A 17,190-nucleotide genomic window follows, 5' to 3' on the forward strand; every position below is an offset into this window, starting at 1 on the left:
AACTGTCTCGCAGATCACAGTGCAATCAAGCTAGAACTCAGGATTAAGAATCTCACTCAAAACCGCTCAACTACGTGGAAACTGAACAACCTGCTCCTGAATGACTACTGGGTACATAATGAAATGAAGGCAGAAATAAAGATGTTCTTTGAAACCAACGAGAACCAAGACACAACATACCAGAATCTCTGGGATGCATTCAAAGCAGTGTGTAGAGGGAAATTTATAGCACTAAATGCCCACAAGAGAAAGCAGGAAAGATCCAAAATTGACACCCTAACATCACAATTAAAAGAACTAGAAAAGCAAGAGCAAACACATTCAAAAGCTAGCAGAAGGCAAGAAATAACTAAAATCAGAGCAGAACTGAAGGAAATAGAGACACAAAAAACCCTTCAAAAAATAAATGAATCCAGGAGCTGGTTTTTTGAAAGGATCAACAAAATTGATAGACCGCTAGCAAGATTAATAAAGAAAAAAGAGAGAAGAATCAAATAGATGCAATAAAAAATGATAAAGGGGATATCACCACCAATCCCACAGAAATACAAACTACCATCAGAGAATATTACAAACACCTCTACCCAAATAAACCAGAAAATCTAGAAGAAATGGACAAATTCCTCAACACATACACCCTCCCAAGACTAAACCAGGAAGAAGTTGAATCTCTGAATAGACCAATAACAGGAGCTGAAATTGTGGCAATAATCAATAGCTTACCAACCAAAAAAAGTCCAGGACCAGATGGGTTCATAGCCGAATTCTACCAGAGGTAAAAGGAGGAGCTGGTACCATTCCTTCTGAAACTATTCCAATCAACAGAAAAAGAGGGAATCCTCCCTAACTCATTTTATGAGGCCAGCATCGCCAGCATCATCCTGATACCAAAGCCTGGCAGAGACACAACAAAAAAAGAGAATTTTAGACCAATATCCTTGATGAACATTGATGCAAAAATCCTCAATAAAATACTGGAAAACAGAATGCAGCAGCACATCAAAAAGCTTATCCACCATGATCAAGTGGGCTTCATCCCTGGGATGCAAGGATGGTTCAATATATGCAAAACAATAAATGTCATCCAGCATATAAACAGAACCAAAGACAAAAACCACATGATTATCTCAATAGATGCAGAAAAGGCCTTTGACAAAATTCAAAAACTCTTCATGCTAAAAACTCTCAATAAATTAGGAATTGATGGGACGTATCTCAAAATAATAAGAGCTATTTATGACAAACCCACAGCCAATATCATACTGAATGGGCAAAAACTGGAAGCATTCCCTTTGAAAACTGGCACAAGACAGGGATGCCCTCTCTCACCACTTCTATTCAACATAGTGTTGGAAGTTCTGGCCAGGGCAATTAGGCAGGAGAAGGAAATAAAGAGTATTCAATTAGGAAAAGAGGAAGTCAAATTGTCCCTGTTTGCAGATGACATGATAGTATATTTAGAAAACCCCATTGTCTCAGCCCAAAATCTCCTTAAGCTGATAAGCAACTTCAGCAAAGTCTCAGGATACAAAATCAATGTGCAAAAATCACAAGCATTCTTATACATCAATAACAGACAAACAGAGAGCCAAATCATGAGTGAACTCCCATTCACAATTGCTTCAAAGATAACAAAATACCTAGGAATCCAACTTACAAGGGATGTGAAAGACCTCTTCAAGGAGAACTACAAACCACTGCTCAAGGAAATAAAAGAGGATACAAACAAATGGAAGAACATTCCATGCTCATGGGTAGGAAGAATCAATATCATGAAAATGGCCATCCTTCCCAAGGTAATTTACAGATTCAATGCCATCCCCATCAAGCTACCAATGACTTTCTTCACAGAATTGGAAAAAACTACTTTAAAGTTCATATGGAACCAAAAAAGAGCCCGCATCGCCAAGTCAATCCCAAGCCAAAAGAACAAAGGTGGAGGCATCACACTAACTGACTTCAAACTATACTACAAGGCTACAGTAACCAAAACAGCATGGTACTGGTACCAAGACAGAGATATAGATCAATGGAACAGAACAGAGCCGTCAGAAATAATGCCACATATCTACAAGTATCTGATCTTTGACAAACCTGACAAAAACAGGAAATGGGGAAAGTATTCCCTATTTAATAAATGGTGCTGGGAAAACTGGCTAGCCATATGTAGAAAGCTGAAACTGGATCCCTTCCTTACACCTTATACAAAAATCAATTCAAGATGGATTAAAGAGTTAAATGTTAGACCTAAAACCATAAAAACTCTAGAAGAAAACCTAGGCATTACCATTCAGGACATAGGCATGGGCAAGGACTTCATGTCTAAAACACCAAAAGCAATGGCAACAAAAGCCAAAATTGACAAATGGGATCTAATTAAACTCAAGAGCTTCTGCACAGCAAAAGAAACTACCATCAGAGTGAACAGGCAACCCACAAAATGGGAGAAAATTTTCGCAACCTACTCATCTGACAAAGGGCTAATATCCAGAATCTACAATGAACTCCAACAAATTTACAAGAAAAAAACAAACAACCCCATCAAAAAGTGGGCGAAGGACATGAACAGACACTTCTCAAAAGAAGACATTTATGCAGCCAAAAGACACATGAAAAAATGCTCACCATCACTGGCCATCAGAGAAATGCAAATCAAAACCACAATGAGATAGCATCTCACACCAGTTAGAATGGCAATCATTAAAAAGTCAGGAAACAACAGGTGCTGGAGAGGATGTGGAGAAATAGGAACACTTTTACAATGTTGGTGGGACTGTAAACTAGTTCAAACCTTGTGGAAGTCAGTGTGGCGATTCCTCAGGGATCTAGAACTAGAAATTCCATTCGACCCAGCCATCCCATTACTGGGTATATACCCAAAGGACTGTGAATCATGCTGCTATAAAGACACATGCACACGTATGTTTATTGTGGCATTATTCACAATAGCAAAGACTTGGAACCAACCAAAATGTCCAACAATGATAGACTGGATTAAGAAAATGTGGCACGTATACACCATGGAATACTATGCAGCCATAAGAAATGATGAGTTCATGTCCTTTGTAGGGACATGGATGAAATTGGAAATCATCATTCTCAGTAAACTATCACAAGAACAAAAAACCAAACACCGCATATTCTCACTCATAGGTGGGAATTGAACAATGAGAACACATGGACACAGGAAGGGGAACATCACACTTCGGGGACTGTTGTGGGGTGGGGGGAGGGGGGAGGGATAGCATTGGGAGATATACCTAATTCTAGATGACGAGTTGGTGGGTGCAGCGCACCAGCATGGCACATGTATACATATGTAACTTACCTGCACATTGCGCACATGTACCATAAAACCTAAAGTATAATAATAATAATAATAATAATAATAATAATAAACGAAAAAAAAAAAAACTAGACAGAAGCATTCCAGGAAACTTCTGTTTGATAAGGACATTCAACTCACAGTCTTGAACGTTCCTTTTGATAGAACACTTTTGAAATACTCCTTTTGTAGAATTTGCAAGTGCTTATATGGAGCGCTTTGAGGCCTAAGCTGGAAAAGGAAATATCTTCACGAAAGAACTAGACAGATGCATTCTCAGAAACTAATTTCTGATGAGTGCATTCAACACACAGACTTCAACCTTGCTTTTGAAAGAGCAGCTTTGAAACACTCTTTTCGTAGAATCTGCAAGAGGATATTTGGAGCGCTTTGAGGCCTATGCTGGGAAATGAAATCTGTTCACCTAAAAACTAGACAGAAGCATTCTGAGAAACTTCTTTGCAATGAGTGCATTCAACTCACAGACTTGAACGTTCCTTTTGATAGAACAGTTTTGAAACACTCCTTTTGTAGAATCTCCAAGTGTTTATTTGGAGAGCTTTGAGGCGTATGTTGGAAAAGGAAATATCTTCATATAAAAATTAGACGGAATCACTCTCAGAAACTTCTTTGTGATGAGTGCATTCAACTCACAGACTTGAAGCTTCCTTTTGAAAGAGCAGTTTGGAAACACTCTTCTTATAGAATCTGCAAGTGGATATTTGGAGTGCTTTGAGGCCTATGCTGGGAAATGAAATCTGTTCACCTAAAAACTAGACAAAAGCATTCTGAGAAACTTCTTTGAAATGAGTGCATTCAACTCACAGACTTGAACGTTCTTTTTGATAGAACAGTTTTGAAACGTTACGTTTGTAGAATCTGCAAGTGTTTATTCGGAGCACCTTGAGGCCTATGTTGGAAAAGGAAATAACTTCACATAAAAACTAGAGAGAAGCATTCTCAGAAACTTCTTTGTGTTGAGTGCATTCAACTCACAGAGTTGAACCTACCAATTGACAGAGAAGTTTGGAAACACTCTTTTGTAGAATCTGCAAGTGGATATTTGGAGCCGTTTGAGGCCTATGATGGAAAAGGAAATATCTTCACATAAAAACTGAACAGAAGCATTCTCAGAAACTTCTTTGTGTTGAGTGCATTCAACACACAGACTTGAAATTACCTATAGAAAGAGCAGTTTTGAAACACTCCTTTTGTAGAATCTGCAAGTGTTTATTTGGAGCGCTTTGAGGCCTATGTTGGAAAAGGAAACATCTTCCTATAGAAATTAGACGGAAGCATTCTCAGAAACTTCTTTGTGATGAGTGCATTCAACTCACAGACTTGAAGCTTCCTTTTGAAAGAGCAGTTTGGAAACACTCTTCTTATAGAACCTGCAAGTGGATATTTGGAGCGCTTTGAGGCCTATGTGGGAAAAGGAAATGTCTTCACATAAAAACTAGACAGAAGCATTCTCAGAAACTTCTGTGTGATGAGTGCATTCTACTCACAGTGTTGAAGATTCCTTTTGATGGAACAGTTTTGAAACACTCTTTTGGTAGTATCTGCAAGTGGATATTTGGAGCGCTTTGAGGCCTATGCTGGAAAAGGAAATGTCTTCACATAAAAACTAGACGGAAGCATTCCAGGAAACTTCTGTATGATAAGTGCATTCAACTCACAGACTTGAACGTTCCTTTTGATAGAACTCTTTGGAATCACTCCTTTTGTAGAATTTGCAAGTGTTTATTTGGAGCGCTTTGAGGCCTAAGCTGGAGAAGAAATATCTTCACGTAAGAACTAGATAGAAGCATTCTCAGAAGCTTCTTTCTGATGAGTGCATTCAAAACACAGACTTGAACCTTGCTTTTGAAAGAGCAGCTTTGAAACACTCTTTTTGTAGAATCGGCAAGTGGATATTTGGAGGGCTTTGAGGCCTATCCTGGGAAAAGAAATCTCTTCACCTAAAAACTAGACAGAAGCATTCTGAGAAACTTCTTTGTGATGAGTGCATTCAACTCACAGACACGAACTGACCTATAGAAACAGCAGTTTTGAAACACTCTTTTGGTAAAATCTGCAAGTGGTTATTTGGAGCACTTCGAAGACTGTGCTGGGAAATGGAGTATCTTCACCTTAAAACTACACAGAAGCATGCTCAGAAAGTTCTTCACGATGCTTTCATTCAACTCACAGAGTTGAACCTTCCTTTTGATAGAACAGTTTTGAAACACTCTTTTTGTAGAATCTGCAAGTGGATATTTGGAGCGGTTTGAGGCCTATGCTGGAAAAGGAAATATCTTCACATAACAACTAGACAGAAGCATTCTCAGAAACTTCTGTGTGATGAGTGAATTCCACTCACAGACTTGAACGTTCCTCACGACAGAACAGTTTTGAAACACTCCTTTTGTAGAATCTGCAAGTGTTTATTTGGAGCGCTTATAGGCCTATGTTGGAAAAGGAAATATCTTCACATAAAAATTAGACAGAAGCATTCTCAGAAACTACTTTGTGATGAGTGCCTTCTACTCACAGTGTTGAAGCTTCCTTTTCATAGAACAGCTTTGAAACACTCTTTTTGTAGAATCTGCAAGTGGATATTTGGAGCCCTTTGAGGCCAATGCTGGAAAAGGAAATGCCTTCACATAAAAACTAGACAGAAACATTCCAGGAAACTTCTGTTTGATAAGTGCTTTCAACTCACAGACATGAACGTTCCTTTTGATAGAACTCTTTTGAAACACTCCTTTTGTAGAATTTGCAAGTGTTTATTTGGAGCGCTTTGAGGCCTAAGCTGGAAAAGGAAATATCTTCACGTAAGAACTAGACAGAAGCATTCTCTGAAACTTCTTTCCCATGAGTGCATTCAACACACAGAATTGAACCTTGCTTTTGAAAGAGCAGAAATGAAACACTCTTTTCGTAGAATCTGTAAGGGGATATTTGGAGCACTTTGAGGCCAATGCTGGGAAATGAAATATCTTCACCAAAAAACTAGACAGAAGAATTCTGAGAAACTTCTGTGTGACAAGTGCATTCAACTCACAGACGTGAACGTTCCCTTTGATAGAACAGTTTTGAAACACTCCTTTTGTAGAATCTGCAAGTGTTTATTTGGTGCGCTTCGAGGCCTATGTTGGAAAAGGAAATATCTTCACATAAAAACTAGACAGAAGAATTCTCAGAAACATCTTTGTGATGAGTGCATTCTACTCACAGTGTTGAAGCTTCCTTTTGATAAAACAGTTTGGAAACACTCTTCTTATAGGATCTGCAAGTGGATATTTGGAGCACTTTGAGGCCTATGATGGGAAATGAAATCTCTTCACTTAAAAACTAGACAGAAGCATTCTGAGAACCTTTTTGTGATGAGTGCATTCAACTCACAGACTTGAACATTCCTTTTGGTAGAACAGTTTTGAAACATTAAGTTTGTAGAATCTGCAAGTGTTTATTCGGAGCACCTTGAGCCCTATGTTGGTAAAGGAAATATCTTCACATGAAAACTAGAGAGAAGCATTCTCAGAAACTTCTTTGTGATGAGTGCATTCAACTCACAGAGTTGAACCTACCAATTGATAGAGAAGTTTGGAAACACACTTTTTGTAGCATCTGCAAGTGGATATTTGGAGCCGTTTGGCGCCTATGCTGGAAAAGGAAATATCTTCACATAAAAACTGAACAGAAGCATTCTCAGAAACTTCCTTGTGTTCTGTGCATTCAACTCACAGACTTGAACATAGCTATAGAAAGAGCAGTTTTGAAACACCCTTTTGTTAAAATCTGCAAGTGGTTTCTTGGAGCATTTCGAGGCCTGTGCTGGGAAATGGAATATCTTCACCTAAAAACTACAGAGAAGCATTCTCAGAAAGTTCTTCATGATGCGTTCATTCAACTCACAGATCTGAAAATTCCTTTTGATAGAACAGTGTTGAAACACTCTTTTTGTAGAATCTGCAAGTGAATATTTGGAGCGTTTTGACGCCTATGCTGGAAAAGGAAATGTCTTCACATAAAAACTAGACAGAAACATTCCAGGAAACTTCTGTTTGATAAGTGCATTCAACTCACAGACTTGAACGTTCCTTTTGATAGAACTCTTTTGAAATCCTCCTTTTGTAGAATTTGCAAGTGTTTATTTGGATGGCTTTTTGGACTAAGCTGGAAAAGCAATTATCTTCAGGTAAGAACCAGACAAAAGAAATCTCAGAAGCTTCTCTACAATGAGTGCATACAACACACAGCCTTGAACCTTGCTTTTGAAAGAGCAGCTTTGAAACACTCTTTATGTAGAATCTGCAAGGGGATATTTTGAGAGCTTTGAGGCCTATGCTGGGAAATGAAATCTCTTCAACTAAAAACTAGACAGAAGCATTCTGAGAAACTTCTGTGTGATGAGTGCATTCAACTCACAGACTTGAACGATCCCGTTGATAGAACAGTTTTGAAACACTCCTTTTGTAGAATCTGCAAGTGTTTATTTGGAGCGGTTTGAGGCCTATGTTGGAAAGGGAAATATCTTCATATAAAAACAAGACGGAAGCATTCTCAGAAACTTCTCCGTGATGAGTGCATTCAACTCACAGACTTGAAGCTTCCTTTTGAAAGAGCAGTTTGGAAACACTCTTCTTATAGAATCTGCAAGTGGATATTTGAAGCGCTTTGAGGCCTATGCTGGGAAACGAAATCTCTTCACATAAAAACAAGACAGAAGCATTCTCAGAAACTTCTGTGTGATGAGTGCATTCAACTCACAGACTTGAACGCTCCTCTCAACAGAACAGTTTTGACACACTCCTTTTGTAGAATCTACAAGTGTTTATTTGGTGCGCTTTGAGGCCTATGTTGGAAAAGGAAATATCTTCAAATAAAAACTAGACAGAAGCATTCTCAGAAAATTCTTTGTGAGGAGTGCATTCTACTCAGAGTTTTGAACCTTCCTTTTGATAGAACAGTTTGAAACACTCTTTTTGTAGAATCTGCAAGTGGATATTTGGAGCGCTTTGAGGCCTATGCTGGAAAAGGAAATCTCTTCACATAAAAACTAGACAGAAGAATTCCAGGAAACTTCTATTTGATAAGTGCATTCAACTCACAGACTTCAACGTTCCTTTTGATAGAACTCTTTTGAAACCTTACGTTTGTAGAATCTGCAAGTGTTTATTCGGAGCACCTTGAGGCCTATGTTGGAAAAGGAAATACCTTCACATAATAACCAGAGAGAAGGATTCTCAGAAACTTCTTTGTGATGAGCTCATTCGACTCACAGAGTTGAACCTACCAATTTATAGAGAAGTTTGGAAACACTCTTTTTGTAGAATCTGCAAGTGGATATTTGGAGCCGTTTGAGGCCCATGTTGGAAAAGGAAATATCTTCACATAAAAACGGAACAGAAGCATTCTCAGAAACTTCTTTGTGTTGAGTGCATTCAACTCACAGACTTGAACATACCTATAGAAAGAGCAGTTTTGAAACACTCCTTTTGTAGAATCTGCAAGTGTTTATTTGGAGCACTTTGAGGCCTATGTTGGAAAAGGAAATATCTTCATATAGAAACTAGACGGAAGCATTCTCAGGAACTTCTTTGTGATGAGTGCATTCAACTCACAGACTTGAAGCTTCCTTTTGAAAGAGCAGTTTGGAAACACTATTTTTATAGAATCTGCAAGTGGATACTTGGAGCGCTTTGAGGCCTATGCTGGGAAATGAAATCTCTTCACCTAAAAACTAGACGGAAGCATTCTGAGAAACTTCTTTGTGATGAGTGCATTCAACTCACAGACTTCAACGTTCCTTTTGATAGAACAGTTTTGAAACATTAAGTTTGTAGAATCTGCAAGTGTTTATTCGGAGCACCTTGAAGCCTATGTTGGAAAAGGAAACATCTTCACATAAAAACTAGAGAGAAGGATTCTCAGAAACTTCTTTCTGATGAGTTCATTCAACTCACACATTTGAACCTACCAATTGATAGAGAAGTTTGGAAACACTCCTTTTGTAGAATATGCAAGTGGATATTTGGAGCCGTTTGAGGCCTATGCTGGAAAAGGAAATACCTTCACATAATAACCAGAGAGAAGGATTCTCAGAAACTTCTTTGTGATGAGCTCATTCAACTCACAGAGTTGAACCTACCAATTTATAGAGAAGTTTGGAAACACTCTTTTTGTAGAATCTGCAAGTGGATATTTGGAGCCGTTTGAGGCCCATGTCGGAAAAGGAAATATCTTCACATAAAAACGGAACAGAAGCATTCTCAGAAACATCTTTGTGTTGAGTGCATTCAACTCACAGACTTGAGCTTACCTATAGAAAGAGCAGTTTTGAACACTCTTTTGGTAAAATCTGCAAGTGGTTATTTGGAGCACTCCGAGGCCTGTGCTGGGATATGGAATATCTTCACCTAAAAACTACAGAGAAGCATTCTCAGAAAGTTCTTCATGATGCTTTCATTCAACTCACAGAGTTGAACCTTCCTATTGATAGAACAGTTTTGAAACACTCTTTTTGTAGAATCTGCAAGAGGATATTTGGAGCGTTTTGAGGCCTTTGCTGGAAAAGGAAATATCTTCACATAAAAACTAGACAGAAGCATTCTCAGAAACTTCTGTGTGATGAGTGCATTCAACTCACAGACTTCAACGTTCCTCTCGAAAGAGCAGTTTTGAAACACTCCTTTTGTGGAATCTACAAGTGTTTATTTGGAGCGCTTTGAGGCCTATGTTGGGAAAGGAAATATCTTCACATAAAAACTAGACAGAAGCATTCTCAGAAACTTCTTTGTGATGAGTGCATTGTACTCACAGTGTTGAAGCTTGCTCTTGATAGAGCAGTTTTGAAACACTCTTTTGGTAGTATCTCCAAGTGGATATTTGTAGCGCTTTGAGGTCTATGCTGGGAAATGAAATCTCTTCACCTAAAAACTAGACAGAAGCATTCCAGGAAACTTCTGTATGATAAGCGCATTCAACTCAAAGACTTGAACATTCCTCTCGAAAGAGCAGTTTTGAAACACTCCTTTTTTAGAATCAGCAAGTGTTTATTTGGAGCGCTTTGTGGCCTATGTTGGAAAAGGAAATATCTTCACATAAAAACTAGACAGAAGCATTCTCAGAAACCTCTTTGTGATGAGTGCATTCTACTCACAGTGTTGAAGCTTGCTTTTGATAGAGCAGCTTTGAAACACTCTTTTGGTAGAATCTGCAAGTGGATATTTGGAGCCCTTTGAGGCCTATGCTGGAAAAGGAAATGTCTTCACATAAAAACTGGACAGAAGCATTCCAGGAAACTTCTCTATGATAAGTGCATTCAACTCACAGACTTGAACGTTCCTCTTGCTAGAACACTTTTGAAAGCCTCCTTTTGTAGAATTTGCAAGTGTTTATTTGGAGCGCTTTGAGGCCTAAGCTGGAAAAGGAAATATCTTCACGTAAGAACTAGACAGAAGCATTCTCAGAAACTTCTTACTGATGAGTGCATTCAACACACAGACTTGAACCTTGCTTTTGAAATAGCAGCTTTGAAACACTCTTTTCGTAGAATCTGCACGTGGATATTTGGAGCGTTTTGAGGCCTATGCTGGGAAATGAAATCTCTTCACCTAAAAACTAGACAGAAGCATTCTGAGAAACTTCTGTGTGATGAGTTCATTCAACTCAGAGACTTGAACGTTCTCTTTGATAGAACAGTTTTGAGACACTCCATTTGTAGAATCTGCAAGTGTTTATTTGGAGCGCTTTGAGGCCTAGGTAGGAAAAGGAAATATCTTCATGTAAAAACTAGACGGAAGCATTCTCAGAAACGTCTTTGTGATGAGTGCATTCAACTCACAGACTTGGAGCTTCCTTTTGAAAGAGCAGTTTGGAAACACTCTTCTTATAGAATCTTCAAGTGTATATTCGGAGCGCTTTGAGGCCTATGCTGGGAAATGAAATCTCTTCACCTAAAAACTAGACAGAAGCATTCTGAGAAACTTCTGTGTGATTAGTGCATTCAACACACAGACTTGAACGTTCCCTTTGATAGAACAGTTTTGAAACACTCCGTTTGTAGAATCTGCATGTGTTTATTTGTAGCGTTTTGAGACCTATGTAGGAAAAGGAAATATCTTCATATAAAAATAAGACGGAAGCATTCTCAGAAACTTTTGTGTGATGAGTGCACTCAACTCACAGACTTGAACGTTCCTCTCGAAAGAGCAGTTTTGAAACACTCCTTTTGTAGAATCTGCAAGTGTTTATTTGGAGCGCTTTTAGGCCTATGTTTTAAAAGGAAATATCTTCACATAAAAACTAGACAGAAGCATTCTCAGAAACTTCTTTCTGATGAGTGCATTCTACTCACAGTGTTGAAGCTTGCTTTTGATAGAGCAGTTTTGAAACACTCTTTTGGTAGAATCTGCAAGTGGATATTTGGAGCTCTTTGAGGCCTATGCTGGAAAACGAAACGTCTTCACATAAAAACTAGACAGCAGCATTCCAGGAAACTTCTGTATGATAAGTGCATTCAACTCACAGACTTGAACGTTCCTTTTGATAGAACTCTTTTGAAACACTCCTTTTGTAGAATTTGCAAGTGTTTATTTGGAGCGCTTTGAGGCCTAAGCTGGAAAAGAAAATATCTTCATGTAAGAACTAGACAGAAGCATTCTCAGAAACTTCTTTCTGATGAGTGCATTCAACACACAGACTTGAAACTTGCTTTTCAAAGAGCAGCTTTGAAACACTCTTTTCGTAGAATCTGCAAGTGGATATTTGGAGCGCTTTGAGGCCTATGCTGGGAAATGAAATCTCTTCACCTAAAAACTAGACAGAAGCATTCTGAGAAACTTCTGTGTGATGAGTGCATTCAACTCACAGACTTGAACGTTCCCTCTGATAGAACAGTTTTGAAACACTCCTTTTGTAGAATCTGCAAGTGTTTATTTGGAGCGCTTTGAGGCCTATGTTGGAAAAGGAAATATCTTCACATAAAAACTAGACAGAAGCATTCTCAGAAACTTCTTTGTGATGAGTGCATTCTACTCACAGTGTTGAAGCTTGCTTTTGATAGAGCAGTTTTGAAACACTCTTTTGGTAGAATCTGAAAGTGAATATTTCGAGCGCTTTGATGCCTATGCTGGAAAAGGAAATGTCTTCACATAAAAACTAGACAGAAGCATTCCAGGAAACTTCTGTATGTTAAGTGCATTCAACTCACAGAATTGAATGTTGCTTTTGATAGAACAGTCTTGAAACATTAAGTTTGTAGAATCTGCAAGTGTTTATTCAGAGCAACTTGAGGCCTATGTTGGAAAAGGAAATATCTTCACAGAAAAACTAGACGGAAGCATTCTCAGAAACTTCTTTGTGATGAGTGCATTCAACTCACAGACTTGAAGCTTCCTTTTTAAAGAGCAGTTTGGAAACACTCTTTTTGTAGAATCTGCAAGTGGATATTTGGATCACTTTGAGGCCTAAGCTGGGAAATGAAATATCTTCCCCTGAAAACTAGACAGAAGCATTCTGAGAAACTTCTTTGTGATCAGTGCATTCAACTCACAGACTTGAACGTTCCTTTTGATGGAACAGTTTTGAAACACTCCTTTTGTACTATCTGCAAGTGGTTATTTGGAGAGCTTGGAGGCCTATGTTGGAAAAGGAAATACTTCATATAAAAACTAGACGGTACCATTCTCAGAAACTTCTTTGTGATGAGTGCATTCTACTCACAAACCTGAAGCTTCCTTTTGAAAAAGCAGTTTGGAAACACTCTATTTGCAGAATCTACAAGTGGATATTTGGAGCGCTTTGAGGCCTATGCTGGGAAATGAAATATCTTCACCTAAAAACTAGACAGAAGCAATCTCAGATACTTCTGTGTGCTTTTTGCATTCAACTCACATAGAGGACTCTTCCTTTTGATGGCACTCTTTTGAAACACTCCTTTTGTAGAATTTCCTAGTGGATGTTTGGAGCGATTTGAGCACCATGCTGGAAAACAAATATCTTCACATAAAAACTAGACAGAAGGATTCTCAGAAACTTCTTTGTGATGAGTGCATTCAACTCACCAACTAGAACCTTCTTTTTGAAAGAGCAGTTTGGAGACACTCTTCTTATAGAATCTGCAAGTGGATATTTGGAGCGCTTTGAGGCCTATGCTGGGAAATGAAATCTCTTCCCCTAAAAACTATACAGAACCATTCTCAGAAACTTCTCTGCGATGAGTGCATTCAACTCACAGACTCGAACGTCCCTTTTGATAGAACAGATTTGATACATTAAGTTTGTAGTATCTGCAAGTGTTTATTCTAATCATCTTGAGACCTATTTTGGAAAAGGGAATATCTTCACATAAAACCTAGAAAGAAGCACTCTCGGAAACTTCTTTGTGATGAGTGCATTCAACTCACAGCGTTGAACCTACCAATTGATAGAGAAGTTTGGAAACACTCTTTTTGTAGAATCTGCAAGTGGATACTTGGAGCCGCATGAGGCCTATGCTGGAAAATGAAATATCTTCACATAAAAATTGAACAGAAGCATTCTCAGAAACTTCTTTGTGTTGAGTGCATTCAACTCACAGACTTGAATTTACCTATAGAAAGAGCAGTTTTGTAACAGTCTTTTGGTAAAATCTGCAAGTGGTTATTTGGAGCACTTCGAGTCCTGTGCTGGGATATGGAATATCTTCACCTAAAAACTACAGAGAAGCATTCTCAGAAAGTTCTTCACGATTTATTCATTCAACTCACAGAGTTGAACCTTCTTTTTGATAGAACAGTTTTGAAACACTCTTTTTGTAGAATCTGCAAGAGGATATTTGGAGCGTTCTGAGGCCTATGCTGGAAAAGGAAATATCTTCACATAAAAACTGAACAGAAGCATTCTCAGAAACTTCTGTGTGACGAGTGCATTCAACTCACAGACTTGAAAGATCTTCTCGAAAGAACAGTTTTGAAATACACCTTTTGTAGAATCTGCAATTATTTATTTGGAGCGCTTTGAGGCACATGTTAGAAAAGGAAATATCTTCACATAAAAACTAGACAGAAGCATTCTCAGAAACTTCTTTGTGATGAGTGCATTCTGCTCACAGTGTTGAACCTTCCTTTTGATAGAACTCTTTTGAAACACTCCGTTTGTAGTATTTGCTAGTGGATATTTGGAGCGATTTGAGGCCGATGCCGGAAAAGGGAATATCTTCAAATACAAACTAGACAGAAGCATTCTCAGAAACTCCTTTTTGATGAGTGCATTCAGGTTACAGACTTGAACCTCCTTTTTGATAGAGGAGTTTGGAAAAACTCTTCTTATAGAATCTGCAACTGGATATTTAAAGCGCTTTGTGGCCTATGCTGCGTAATGAAATCTCTTCACCTAAAAACTAGACAGAAGCATTCTGAGAAACTTCTTTGAGATGAGTTCATTCAACTCACAGACTTGAAATTTCCTTTTGATAGAAAAGTTTTGCAACACTCTTTTTGTAGAAACTGCAGGTGGATATTTGAAGGGTTTTGAGGACTATGATGGAAAAAGAAATATCTTCACATAAAAACTAGAAAGATGGATTCTCAGAAACTTCTTTGTGTTGAGTGCATTCAACTCACAGACTTGAACTTACCTATAGAAAGAGCAGTTTTGAAACACTCCTTTTGTAGAATCTGCAAGTGTTTATTTGGAGCACTGTGAGGCCTATGTTGGAAAAGGAAATATCTTCATATAGAAACTAGACGGAAGCATTTGCAGAAACTACTTGGTGATGAGTGCATTCAACCCACAGAGTTGAAGCTTTCTTTTGAAAAAGCAGTTTGGAAACACTCTTTTTGTACAGTCTGCAAGTGGATATTTGGAGCTCCTTGATTCCTATGCTGGGAAATGAAATATCTTCACCTAAAACCTAGACAGAAGCATTCTCAGAAACATCCGTGTGCTTTATGCATTCAACTCACATAGTGGACTCTCCCTTTTGATAGCACACTTTTGAAACACTCCTTTTATAGAATTTGCTAGTGGAAGTTTGGAGCGATTTGAGGCCCATGCTGGAAAACGAAATATCTTCACAAACAAACTAGACAGAAGCATTCTCAGAAACATCTTTGAGATGAGTGCATTCAACTTACAGACTTGAACCTTCTTTTTGAAAGAGCAGTTTGGAAACACTCTCCTTATAGAATCTGCAAGAGGATATTTGGAGCATTTTGAGTCCTATGCTGGAAAAGGAAATATCTTCACCTAAAAACTAGACAGAAGCATTCTTAGAATCTTCCGTGTGATGAGTGCATTCAATTCACATACTTGAGCGTTCCTTTTGATAGAACAGTTTGGGAACACTCCTTTTGTAGAATCTGCAATTGTTTGTTTGGAGCGCTTTGAGGCCTATATTGGAAATGGAAATATCTTTACATAAAAACTAGACAGAAGCATTCTCAGAATCTTGTTTGTGATGACTGCATTCTACTCACAGAGTTGAACCTTCTTTTTGATAGAAGAGCTTTGAAAGTCTCTTTTTGTATAATCTGCAAGTGGTTATTTGGAGCTGTTTGAGACCAATGCTGGAAAAGGAAATATCTTCACATAAAATCTTGACAAAAGCATTCTCAGAAACTTATTTTTGATGAGTGCATCCAACTCACAGACTTGAAACTTTCTTTTCAAAGAGCAGTTTTGAAACACTCTTTTTGGAGAATCAGATTGTGTATATTTGGAGCGCACAGATGCCTATGCTGGGAAATGAAATATCTTCACCCAAAAACTAGACAGAAGGATTCTCAGAAACTACTGTGTGATGAGTGCATTCAACTCACAGACTTCAAACTTCCTTTTGAAAGAGGAACTCGGAAACAAACTTTTTGTACAATCTGCAAGTGGATATTTGGAGCGCCTTGAAGCCTATGCTGGAAAATGAAATATCTTCAGCTTAAAACTAGAGAGAAGCATTCGCAGAAACTTCTTTGCGATGCGGGCATTCAACTCACAGAGCTGAAATTGACTTTTGATAGAGTAGCTTGGAAACACTCTTCTTCTAATTTCTGCAAGGAGATATTTGGAGCGACAGCGACATCTAGTGGAAAAGCAAATACATGCAGATGAAAACTAGATAGAACGTTCTCAGAAACTTATTTGTGTTGAGTGCATTCAACTCAGAGACTTCAACTTTCCCTTTGATAGAACAGTTTTGAAACACTCCTTTTGTAGAATCTGCAAGTGTTTATTTGGAGCGCTTTGAGGCCTAAGTTGGAAAAGGAAATATCTTCCCATAAAAACTAGACAGAAGCATTCTCAGAAACTTCTGTGAGATGAGTGCATTCTACTCACAGTGTTGAAACTTCCTTTTGACAGAACAGTTTTGAAACACTCTTTTTGTAGAATCTGCAATTGGATATTTGGAGCGCTTTGAGGCCTATGCTGGAAAAGAAATATCTTCACGTAAGAACTAGACAAAAGCATTCTCAGAAACTTCTTTCTGATGAGTGCTTTCAACACACAGACTTCAACCTTGCTTTTGAAAGAGCAGCTTTGAAACACTCTTTTCGTAGAATCTGCAAGTGGATATTTGGAGCGCTTTGAGGCCTATGCTGGAAAATGAAATATCTTCTACTAAAAACTAGACAGAAGCATTCTGAGAAACTTCTCCGTGATAAGTGCATTCAACTCAGAGACTTCAACGTTCCCTTTGGTAGAACAGTTTTGAAGCACTCCTTTTGTAGAATCTGCAAGTGTTTATTTGGAGCGCATTGAAGCCTATGTTGGAAAAGGAAATATCTTCATATAAAAACTAAACGGAAGCATTCTCAGAAACTTCTTTGTGATGAGTGTATTCAACTCACAGACTTGAACCTTTCTTTTGAAAGAGCAGTTTGGAAACACTCTTCTTATAGAAT

The sequence above is a fragment of the Pongo abelii genome, chromosome 13, assembly GCF_028885655.2.
Source record: "Pongo abelii isolate AG06213 chromosome 13, NHGRI_mPonAbe1-v2.0_pri, whole genome shotgun sequence".
Lineage (NCBI taxonomy): Eukaryota > Metazoa > Chordata > Mammalia > Primates > Hominidae > Pongo > Pongo abelii.